This window comes from Muscardinus avellanarius (genome assembly GCF_963383645.1).
Source record: "Muscardinus avellanarius genome assembly, chromosome: 9".
NCBI classification, from domain to species: domain Eukaryota; kingdom Metazoa; phylum Chordata; class Mammalia; order Rodentia; family Gliridae; genus Muscardinus; species Muscardinus avellanarius.
This window is the reverse complement of record NC_137795.1, coordinates 101,665,418-101,674,990: the sequence shown is the minus strand read 5'-3', so window position 1 is coordinate 101,674,990 and position 9,573 is coordinate 101,665,418.

The window sequence follows — 9,573 nt, the reverse complement described above, 5'->3', positions numbered from 1 at the left end:
CTTAAACAAAGCAATAGCAATCAAAGAGATTGAAACAGCAATAAAATCTTACCATCAGTGCCAGGTGTGGTGGCACACACTTGTAATTTCGGCACTTGGGAGGTGAAGAAATGAGGATTGCACGGGTTCGAAGCCAGCCATGCTGGCTTAAAAGACCTTGTTTCCAAATAAAAATATAAAAAATAGGTACCTGGCAGTGTACCCGGAGGTAGAAGGGTTTCCAGGAACCCCAGTACTACATACACACACAATCTTACCATCAAAGAAAAGCCCAGGACCAGATGGTTTCCCAAATAAATTTTATAAAACATTCATAGAAGAGCTAATACCAATACTCCTCAACCTATTTTTTATATTTCATGAAAAAAATGACTCTCCCAAATACATTCTGTGAAGCCAATATCACATTAATACCAAAACCAAATGAAGACAGTTTTAGAAAGAAAAACTATGGGCCTATATCTTTGATGAACTTGGATGTAAAACTGCTAAACAAAATAAAAATACGCTCAACACACATTCAAAACCACATCCAGAAAATCATACATTATGACAAGGTAGGGTTCTTCCCAGGCATACAAAGCTGGATCAATGTATAAAAATAATTCTGTGTAATTCATCATATAAACAGAACCAAAGAAAATATTCATGATAATTTCAATAGATGCCCAAAAAACATTTATCCATTTATGATAAAAGAACTGCAGAGAATCAGCATAGAACAAACATACCTCAACATCATAAATTAATCTACAATAGGATAACAGCCAACATCATATTAAATGGGGAAAACCTTCATGTATTCCACCTAAAAACAGGAATAGGGCAAGGATGTCTATTATCACTACTTCTCTTCAATATAATACTTGAGACTCTAGCCAGAGCAGTAGGGCAATAAAAGGAAATCAAAGGGGTACAAATAGGAGAAGAAGAACTCAAACTCTCACTATTTCTAGATGACATGATACTATACTTAGAAGACCCAACAAACTCTCCCAAAAGCTAATAGAACTAATCAACAGATTCAGCAAAGTCCTTGGTCCTTTTGTCATCATGTTCATGTAGCACTGTTTGGGCACCACTTGTCATGAATAACCAACAAACCTGAGAGTAAAATAATGACAAAGACCTGGGAGTGGTGCTGCACACTTATAATCCCAGCATTTGGGAGGTTGAGACAAAGAATTGCAGTTTGCTGACAGCCTCAGCTACTTAGTGAGGCCCTTACCAACTCAGTGAAACCCTATTTCAACCTAAAGAATAAACAAATATGGCTAGGGGCTTAGCTTGGAGGTAGAATGCTGTTGAAGATTCAAAGAGGCAGGCTAGGGGACTACACTCAGAAGTGAGGTCATGTTGGTTATGTTTCTTCATATGTTGTCCTTCTAAGCAGGAAGCTTACATTTGGACACTTCTGAGTAGATGTAGAATGCCTGTGAGTTAGTGGTTAAGAGGAAAACTACTGAAGAAGCATGAGCGGAAGGTCCTTGAAACATTGTATAATATGTGAGATGTCTAGGAGGAGTTTGTGCCAGGTAGAAAAACAGTAATGTTTACCTTAGAGGAACAGGCTGTTTTTAGTGAGTTGAAAAGTGTGGTCATATCTTTCCAAAACATTTCAAATTTTAGAAGGCAAATGTTGATCTGTCTTTCGCAGTCATGCTGGAAATTCCCAAAGAAATCACATTTCTGGCACCTGTGGCCATGAGTGTCAATTACAAACCTGGAATAATAAATATGCATGGATAAAATAGGTGTTCATTTCCAGTGCTGAACAAGTGAGCAACCATGAAGAACTTCCTCTGCCTCTTTCTTGCTTTCCTGGGAGCTGCTGGTGAGTTTCCTGTTAAAAATTCAGCAGGTTTTTGCTATGTAAGTTTGTTCAAACAGCAAATTATTAATTTAGGATATGTCTTAAGAAGCTTAAAATGCTAAAACATAGATACATAGGTTCAGAAATTATTGCAAGCCACATACCTGAGCAATATCATGGTGAGTAAGTTCAAAGCAGAGGGCTTAAGAACACTCTATGTTCTGAACTTTGAGCTAAACTTAATGAAGGAGAAAAAATTAGAGTAGACATGAACTAAGTGCTTGTCTTGAGACCTCTAACAATTTGCAAATAATTCTTGAAACATATTTGTGCTCTTGAAAGTGACTGAGAATTGCAGTCAGAGTCTTGAATACTAAGAGTTTGTTTTTTACTCAAGAGGAATAAAGGTCAAATATGTTATTTCCCAAGATCAAAAACCTTAGGAATGTTTAAATGACAACTTGCTAATAAAACATCTCTGCTTTATGTATGTCATTTAAATGCAAGAGCTAGATAAAAGAAAACTATTTATAATCTGAAGCTAGTATTATTTATACTGACTGCTACCTTTTCCCAAACTAAACAGGAATAAATATAATCCATCTTTCTAATGCCTTGAACCTGTTTTCCATTTTTCAAAAACGTATTTTAATATTATGATGATGATGATGATGATGATGATGATTTTGGCATACTGGGGTTTCTGGAAACCCTTCTCCTTCTGGGATACACTCCTAGAGTTAATTTTTATTATTTTTTAAATTTGGAAACAGGTTCCCTTCTGCCAGCACAGCTGGCTTTGAACCTGCACGATCCTCCTGTCTCCGCCTTCAAAGTGCAGGGATTATGTGTGCACCACCATGCCCAGTTGTAAACTTATTTTCAATGAAGGAAAGTATAGATAATGTAAAAGAATCCGTTTTAATGTATTTATTTTTATCTTTATTTATGTTTATTTATTTATTTATTTATTTAGTTATTTATGTGGTACTGGGAGTGGAACCCAGGGGCTTTTCTATCTCCAGGCTATGCTCCCAGACGTATTTAATAGTTTTTTATTTGGAAACAGGATCCCACTAAGTTGCTGAAACCCTCACTAAGTAGCTGGGTAGAAAATTTTTGGATGAAAATCGTTTTCTTTCAGAGTTTGGAATATGTTACTCCTGTCCTTCTGTCTTTCTTGACTTGTTTTGGAAAGTCTGGAGTGATTCTAATTTGTTTGCCTCTGAATGTCACTGGACCTTTTGTTTTTGTTGCCTTTAAGATTCTCTCCTTGGCGTCCACATTAGTCATTTTGACAATTATGTGGTGTGAGCAACCTTTTTTCTGATCCTGTCTAAAGGGAGTTCTATAATTTTCCTGAACCTGTGTATTGACCTCTTGCTCTATGTTTGGAAATTTTTCTGCTATTACTTCCTTGAAGAGATTATTGATCCCTTTGGTTTCACCTTCTTTTTCCTCCTCTCTTCCAATTATTCTTTGGTTAGCTCTCTTAAAATGGGCCCATATTTCTTCAATGTCAAATTCCTGCTGTTGGATTTTTTTCTAAATTATAAACTATGTGTTTGTTTTTGGAGTGATCATCTTCTAGTAGCGAGATTCTATTCTCCATATGGTCTAATCGATTCTTTATACTTTAAATTGAGGACGTTAATTCAATGATTGCATCCTTTATTTCTTTTGAACTCTCTCTAAATGTTTTCGAAGGTCCTGTATTATTTCTACAGTTATATTTCTGATTTGATCTTCTGGAGATCTCGAAATTTCTGTGCTATCATCTTCTGATATTGTGGGATTGTGGGCATTCATTGCTCCATTGTTATTTCTCTTTCCCATGATTTCAGAAGTTTGTGCCTTCTCTGGGTTCTTCCCTGGGTCACTACGACTTCACTTAGGGTGCTCTGGATCTCGAGTCTGTGGTAATCTCAGTCAACACTACTCCTTTTTTTTTTTTTTTGAACCTATGATACTCTTTTTTAAATTTATTTTATTTATTTATTTTATTGGTGCACTGTATTCATACATCATAGTGCGATACAAACTTTTGTAGACATACATGCACACATTGCCCAGTCAGGCCCCACCCGATCCCCACCCCATTCTCTCCCCATCCCTCCCTCCCATGCTTGGCTTAGTGGTTGACATCTAGTATTATAGCAATTTATCCAAAATTAAAAATGATAATCTCACATAACAGTTTCATTTGTCTGATACCAAGCTTTTGATGACTTAAAGATAACATTTCAATATTTCTTTTTACTTTCTTTCTTACCAGAGAATTTTTTTTTCTATTTTTTATTTTGGTGAAACTATCATATATTTATATATTTATTTTTCAGAAAAAAACTCTATCCTAATATGGAATATGGACTCTAGGTACCCAAAACGATCTTGAAAAAGAACTCCTTTACTGGGTTGTATCACAAAGTCTCAGACCCTGGAAGTTAATTGAGGCTTCATGAGACCATGGGGTTTCCATTATGGGTTTTTTCCCAAGGGGAGTGTGACTAGGGTGTGGTATATCTGTCACTGTTACTCCTTTCCTGGGTTGGACTGCAAAATTTTAGAACCAGGGTGATTATCAAAGCTGTGCAAGTTCCTGGGAGTGTAGGTCTGGGATTTCTTCTTTAGGGGCTGCAAGGACTCTAAGAGTATATGAATATACACCCCTTTAGTAGTGAATGAGATATAAAAAACACTCCATAAACTTCATTTGTTTTATGAAACAGCAATGATCTGCATTACTTTGTTAGGAAGACAGAGTCTGAAGTACAATTTCCCGTGTTGGAATCTTGATTCCACCAGGAGCTTTCTGTGTGATTGTGAAAAGCCCAGGGACTTGTTTTGCCTTAGTTTTAACATCAGTGAAGTGGGAATGATATAGATAACTTCAATGGCTGTTATTAAGCTTCCTAAGCATGTATATTGGTAGTGTTTGAAAAAAGTGCCCCCCACATTCCAAACGGCCACATTATAAGACTCCAGGGGATTCCTGGTGCAGAATCCCATGTGCAGTATTTTTCTAATACCTACAGTTAAGGATAGTAAACTAGTCAGAGTGAAAATTGTGTGAGTTTAAATATATCAAATAATAAATAAATGTATAAAATGACCAAAATTATTTAAATAGGAATAAATTATTTCTTTTTTTAAAAGTTAAACTGATTTTTTATTTTAACAATTTTTTATTGAACATAAAAAGTATACATTTAAACTATATTTGGTGCCCTCTCCCCCCCCCCTGTTTTCCCTTCCCCCTTCCCACCAAAGGTTATCCAGGTTTACCATGTCATATTCATAATTTTATACATGTTCGGATGTAGACCCTCATTAATCAATATCAGCCTTCCTCCTCTCCTATCTTTCCATTCAAACTTTGATGATATTTCCCCTCCATTATCTGGAGTCCCACTGGTATCTTTTGTGTTTCCTAGTTTGGGCATATTAGAGGAAACATATGTACCTTCTCCTTCTGTGCTTGGCTGATCTCACTTAACATAATGTTCTCCAGGGCTTTCCATCTTCTTGCAAATGATATAATTTTGTTCTTTATGGATGAATAGAATTCCATTGTGTGTATTTCCCAAAGTTTTGCTATCCATTCATCTGTTGATGGAGATCTGGGTTGGTTCCATATTTTGGCTATTACAAATTGTGCTGCTATGAACATATGTATGCATATGTTGCTGTATTTCTCTGAATTCAACCCCTTTGGAAAGATACCCAGGAGTGGTATAGCTGGATCATATGGTGGATCTATTCCCACCTTTCTTAGGAATCTCCACACAGATCTCCATAGTGGTTGAACTGGTTTGCATTCCCACCAACAGTGTAAAAGGGTTCCTCTTTCCCCACATCCTCGCCAGCATTTGTTGTTGTTTGATTTCTTTATGCTTGCCACTCTGACTGGGGTTAGATGGAATCTCAGTGTAGTTTTGATTTGCATCTCCCTGATGGCCAGTGACGAAGAAGATCTTTTCATGTATCTATTGGCCCTTTGTATCTTCTCTTTTGTGAAGTATCTATTCAGTTCATTTGCCCATTTCTTGATTGGGTTGTTTGTTTTGCTAGTGTAGAGTGATTTGAGCTCTTTTTATATTCTGGATATTAGCCCCCTATAAGAATTGTGGATGGTAAAGATCCTTTCCCATTCTGTAGGCTTCCTCTTTAGATTATTGATAGATTCCTTTGATGATAAGAAACTTTTTAGTTTGATGCTATCCCACTTGTTTATTCTTGCTTTAATTTCTTGAGCTTTGGAGGTTTTGTTGAGAAAGTTACTGCCTGTGCCAATATGTTGTAGTGTTGAACCTATGCTCTCCTCTACTAACTTTACAGTTTCAGGTCTAATTTCTAAGTCTTTGATCCATCTTGAGTTGATTCCTGTGTTTGGTGAGATATAGGGGTTTAGATTCATCTTTTTACAAATGGTTAGCCAGTTCTCCCAGCACCATTTGTTGAAAAGGCTGTCTTTTCTCCAGCGTATGTGTTTGGCCCCTTTGTCAAAGATTAATTGACTAAAAATGTGTGGGTTTGTTTCTGTATCTTCTATTCTAATCCACTGGTCAGTATATCTGTTATTGTGCCAGTACCATGCTGTTTTTACTACTATTGCTCTATAGTATAGTTTGAAGTCTGGGATTGTAATGCCTCCTGCGTGTTTCTTGTTATTGAGAATTGCTTTGGCTATTCTAGGTCTTTTCTTTCTCCATATAAAGTTCATAATTAATTTTTCTAGGTCTCTGAAGAATGTTGCTGGTATTTTAATGGGAATTGCATTGAACCTATAGATCAGTTTTGGCAGAATGGTCATTTTGATGATATTTATTCTGCTTATCCATGAGCACGGGAGATCTTTCCATTTTCCAAGATATTCTTCAATTTCTTTCTTTAATGTTTTATAGTTTTTGTTGTAGAGGTCTTTTACATCTTGGGTTAGGTTTATTCCTAGGTATTATATTGGTTTTGAGGTTATAGTGAATGGAATTGTTTTCTTTGTTTCTTTCATTGTGGATTTATTGTTGGCATAAAGAAAAGCCACTGATTTCTTTAGGTTGATTTTGTAACCTGTGACTTTGCTGAATTTGTCAATCAGCTCCAGAAGTCTTTTAGTTGAGTTCTTTGGGTCTTCCAGATAAAGGATGATGTCATTTGTGAATAAGGATAATTTTAATTCCTCTCTTCCTATGTGAATTCCTTTGATTTCCTTCTCATGTTTGATTGCTGCAGCAAGAGTCTCAAGGACTATATTGAAGAGGAGTGGTGATAGTGGGCATCCTTGTCTTGTTCCTGACTTTAGTGGAAATTCTTGCAGTTTTTTCCCATTCAATATAATGTTGGCTTTGGGTTTACAGTATATTGCCTTAATGATGTTGAAGTACTTTCCTTCTATCCCAATATTCTGCAGTGTTTTTAACATAAATGGGTGTTGGATTTTGTCGAATGCTTTTTCAGCATCTATTGCTATGATGATGTGGTTTTTGTTCTTGGTTCTATTTATGTGGTGAATAACATGTATTGATTTGCATATGTTGAACCAGCCTTGTTTTTCTGGGATGAAACTGACTTGGCCATAGTGCATAATTCTCTTGATATAGTTTTGAATGTGTAAAGCTAGTATTTTGTTTAGAATTTTGCATCTATGTTTATTAAGGATATTGGGCTGTAGTTTTCCTTTCTTGAGATATCTTTATTTGGTTTGGGGATTAATGTGATACTGGCCTCATAAAAGGAATTTGGGAGAGTTCCATCTCTTTCAATTTCCCAGAACAAGATATGAAGTATTGGTATTAGTTGTTCACTGAAGGATTTGAAGAATTTAGCTGAAAACCCATCTGGGCCTGGGCTTTTCTTTGGTGGAAGAATTTTTATTGCCATTTCTATTTCTTTGGTTGTTATTGGTTGATTTAGGCTTGCTATGTACTCTTGCTTCAGTTTAGGTAGGTTAACTGTGCTTAGAAATCTATCAATTTCTTCCAGGTTTTCAAGTCTATTGGAGTATAAATTTTTAAAGTAGTTTCTGATAATCTTTTTAATTTCTTCACTATCTGTGGTGATATCTCCTTTTTCATTTCTAATTTTGATAATTTGAGTTGATTCTCTTTTTCTTTTGGTTAGGTTGGCCAGGGGTTTGTCAATTCTATTAATCTTTTCAAAAACAGCTTTTTGTTTTATTGATTCTTTGAATTATTTTTTTTGTTCTCTATTTCATTTATTTCTGCTCTAATTTTAATGATTTCTTGCCTTCTGATGGCTTTGGGAATAGACTGTTGCAGAATTTCTAGGTCCTTGAGTTGTGTCATTAGGTTCTTTACTTGTTGGTTCTCTGTCCTTCTTATGTGGGCACTCAATGCAATAAACTTTCCTCTTAATATTGCCTTCATGGTGTCCCATAGATTTTGGTAGGTTGTATCTCTGTTTTCATTTTTTTCCATAAATTTCTTTATTTCTTCCCTAATTTCTGCTCTTACCCATTCATCACTCAATAGTGTATCCTTCATTCTCCATGAATTTGAATACCTTCTTTCACGTTTTCTGTTGTTGATTTCTACTTTTATTCCATTATGGTCTGAAAAGATGCAAGGAATTATATTACATCTTTTGAATTTGCTGGTATTTTCTTTGTGTCCCAAGATATGGTCTATTTTGGAGAAGTTTCCATGGGTTGCTGAGAAGAATGTGTATTCTGTTTTTCCTGGTTGAAATATTCTGAAAATGTCTATTAGGTCCATTTGGTTTATGGTTTCCTTTAGTTCTAAAGCATCTTTACCCATCTTTTGCCTTGAAGATCGATCCAGTGGTGTGAGAGGCATATTAAAGTCTCCCAGGATTATTGTATTTGGGTCTACTTGGGATCTTATATCCAGAAGGGTTTGTTTTACAAATGTGCTTGCACCCACATTTGGGGCATAAATATTTACTATCATTATATCTTCTTGGTGTATTGTTCCTTTTAATAAAAGGAGTGCCCTGATTTGTCTCTTTTGATGTGTTTTAGTTTAAAGTCTGTTTTTTTGGATATCAGGGTTGCTACGCCTGCTCTTTTTTGGTCATAGTTGGCATGGTATATCTTTTCCCATCCTTTCACTTTCAGTCTGTGAATGTCTTTGGCTGTAAGGTGAGTTTCTTGCAGACAGCATATATTTGGATTATGTGTCCTAATCCACATTGCCAGTCTATGTCTTTTGATTGGTGAGTTAAGTCATTTGACATTAAGAGATATTATTGAAATATAATTTTTGTTTTCCGCCATTTTGTGTTCTGTCAACTCTTGGGTGATTTGATCTTTCTTCTTTACTTAAGTGGCCCACTTATTAACTTACTCCCTTCTCTGATTCTGAAGTCTGCTTCTTTTTTCTTCTTTATGGTTTATTTCTTTAAGAATTTTCTCTAGTTTTGGCTTTGAATTCATGAATTTTTTCAGATTCTGTTTATCCTGAAAGACTTTGGTTTCACCATTGATCTTGAATAGTAGTTTTGCTGGATAAATGAGCTTTGGTTGGAAGTTATTTTCTTCCAGGGTCTGAATCACGTTGTACCAGTCTCTCCTAGCATTCATGATCTGGGTTGTATAGTCTGGGGTGATTCTTATTGTTTTGCCTCTATATGTCACCCTTCCTTTTTTTCTCAGTGCTTTTAAGATTCCTTCCTTGGCCTCTATGTTGGTCATTTTGGTTATTATGTGGCGTGAAGTGGTCTTTCTTTGGTCCTGTCTCAGTGGAGTTCTGTATGCCTCCTGGACATGAAGATCCAAGTCTGTT